Here is a 3,137-nt window from a genome sequence, read left to right as displayed (position 1 = left end):
GGGGTCGGTTTAAGACAGAGTTGAGGAGGAACTTCTTCTCCCAGACGGTGGTGAATCTCTGGAATTCTCTGCCCACTGAGGTGGTGGAGGCTACCTCGCTGAATATGTTTAAAGCGCGGATGGATGGATTCCTGATCGGTAAGGGAATTAAGGGTTATGGGGATCAGGCGGGTAAGTGGTACTGATCCACGTCAGATCAGCCATGATCTTATTGAATGGCGGGGCAGGCTCGAGGGGCTAGATGGCCTACTCCTGCTCCTATTTCTTACGTTCTTATGTTCTTATGAGTTACGAACGGAAAATCCAGCTTCAATTTGCTTTCAGTGTAAACTTTGTATCAATGGAAGAACAGGCGTCAAAACTAATCAATGAGTTCTCAGTCAGGAACAACAGTAAAAAAGGGAAATTAAACTGTCCAGAAGAACGAGACAAGCCAAGTTGAGTTGATGAACTGTGCGATGGACACACATGGTGTGTGATGAAATCAGCAACTGAGGAAGTTGTGTAATTATATCTAACGAAAATAAGGGGCAGTTCAACTGAGCAAGCGATGGTGGTATAGTGGTGAGCATAGCTCACTATATATCCAAGCAGTTGACCTTGGTTCGATTCCCCGCCATCGCATTTATTTTGAATCTTTTCCACGGGCTCTCGTGTTTCAAAACATGTGGACAAAAACAGCAGGACACGCAGCATTTGCCGGTCATGTCTTAAAATGGACTTCACGTTTGCATTTCATTTTTCAGGATGGAAAATTCGGCTTCAATTTCTTTAAAAACAAATACTCAAATAGAGTGGAGCTCGGTCACCAGTGGGTTGCCCCAGGGATCTGTTCTGGGACCCTGGCTCTTTGTGATTTTTATAAATGACCTGGATGAGGAAGGGGAAGGATGGGTTGGCAAGTTTGCTGATGACAGAAACGTTGGAGGTGTTGTGGATAGTGTAGAGGGATGTCAGCAGTTGCAACGAGACATAGATAAGATGCAAGACTGGGCGGAGAAGTGGCAGATGGACTTCAACCCAGACAAGTGTGTGGTGGTTCATTTTGCCAATTCGAATAGGATGGAAGAATATAATATTCTGGGTAAGACGCTTGGCAGTGTGGAAGAACAGAGGGATCTTGGGGTCCGGGTTCATGGAACGCTCAAAGCGGCAGAGGCTGTGGTTAAGAAGGCGGATGGAATACTGGCCTTCATTAATAGAGGAATTGAGTTTAGAAATCGGGAGATAATGCTGCAGCTGTATAGAACCCTGGTGAGACCCCACCTGGAGTACTGTGCCCAGTTCTGGTCGCCTCATTACAGAAAGGATGTGGAAGCCATAGAACTGGTGCAGAAGAGATTTACGAGGATTTTGCCGGGATTAAGTTGTATGCTTTATGAGGATAGGTTGAGAGAGCGAGGTCTATTCTCCTTGGAGAAGCTAAGGATGAGAGGTGACCTGATAGAGGTGCATAATATGTTGAGAGGTATTGATAGAGTGGATTCTCAGTGGCTTTTACCCAGGTCTGAAATGGTTGTCACGAATGGCCACAGGTTTAGGGTGCTGGGGAGTAGGTATAGAGGAGATGTTAGGGGTACGTTTTTCACTCAGAGGGTGGTGGGTGCGTGGAATCGGCTGCCGGTAGTGGTGGTGGAAGCGGATTCGATTGAGTCTTTTAAGAGACTTTTCGATATGTTCATGGATGTTAGTAAGATAGAGGGTTATAGATGAGCCTAGAAGGTAAGGAAATTGTTCGGCACAACTTGTGGGCCGGAGGGCCTGTTTGTGCTGTAGCTTTTCTATGTTTCTATGAATATAGGGAAGTATAATAGAACATAGAACATAGAAAGCCACAGCACAAACAGGCCCTTCGGCCCACAAGTTGCGCTGATCATATCCCTACCTCTAGGCCTATCTGTAGCCCTCAATCCCATTAAATCCCATGTACTCATCCAGAAGTCTCTTAAAAGACCCCAACGAGTTTGCCTCCACCACCACCGACGTCAGCCGATTCCACTCACCCACCACCCTCTGAGTGAAAAACTTACCCCTGACATCTCCTCTGTACCTACCCCCGCCCCCCCCCCCCAGCGCCTTAAACCTGTGTCCTCTCGTAGCAACCATTTCAGCCGTTGGAAATAGCCTCTGAGAGTCTAGCCTATCCAGACCTCTCAACATCTTGTAAACCTCTATCAGGTCACCTCTCATCCTTCGTCTCTCCAGGGAGAAGAGACCAAGCTCCCTCAACCTATCCTCATAAGGCATGCCCCCCAATCCAGGCAACATCCTTGTAAATCTCCTCTGCACCCTTTCAATGGCTTCAACATCTTTCCTGTAATGAGGTGACCAGAACTGCGCGCAGTACTCCAAGTGGGGTCTAACCAGGGTCCTATAAAGCTGCAGCATTATCTCCCGACTCCTAAACTCAATCCCTCGATTAATGAAGGCTAGTACGCCGTACGCCTTCTTGACCGCATCCTCCACCTGCGAGGCCGATTTAAGAGTCCTATGGACCCGGACCCCAAGGTCCTTCTGATCCTCTACACTGCTAAGAATGGTACCCTTCATATTATACTGCTGCTTCATCCCATTGGATCTGCCAAAATGGATCACTACACACTTATCCGGGTTGAAGTCCATCTGCCACTTCTCCGCCCAGTCTTGCATTCTATCTATGTCTCGCTGCAACTTCTGACATCCCTCCAAACTATCCACAACACCACCTACCTTGGTGTCGTCAGCAAACTTACCAACCCATCCCTCCACTTCCTCATCCAGGTCATTTATGAAAATGACAAACAGCAAGGGTCCCAGAACAGATCCCTGGGGCACTCCACTGGTCACTGACCTCCATGCAGAGAAAGACCCCTCCACAGCCACTCTCTGCCTTCTGCAGGCAAGCCAGTTCTGGATCCACAAGGCAACAGCCCCTTGGATCCCATGCCCTCTCACTTTCTCAAGAAGTCTTGCATGGGGGACCTTATCGAACGCCTTGCTGAAGTCCATATAGACCACATCCACCGCTCTTCCTTCGTCAATGTGTTTGGTCACATTTTCAAAGAACTCAACCAGGCTCGTAAGGCACGACCTGCCCTTGACAAAGCCGTGCTGACTACTTTTGATCATACTAAACTTCTCTAGATGATCATAAATCC

Source organism: Mustelus asterias, unplaced genomic scaffold (genome assembly GCF_964213995.1).
Source record: "Mustelus asterias unplaced genomic scaffold, sMusAst1.hap1.1 HAP1_SCAFFOLD_35, whole genome shotgun sequence".
Classification (NCBI taxonomy): domain Eukaryota; kingdom Metazoa; phylum Chordata; class Chondrichthyes; order Carcharhiniformes; family Triakidae; genus Mustelus; species Mustelus asterias.
Note: the sequence above shows the minus strand (reverse complement) of the source record.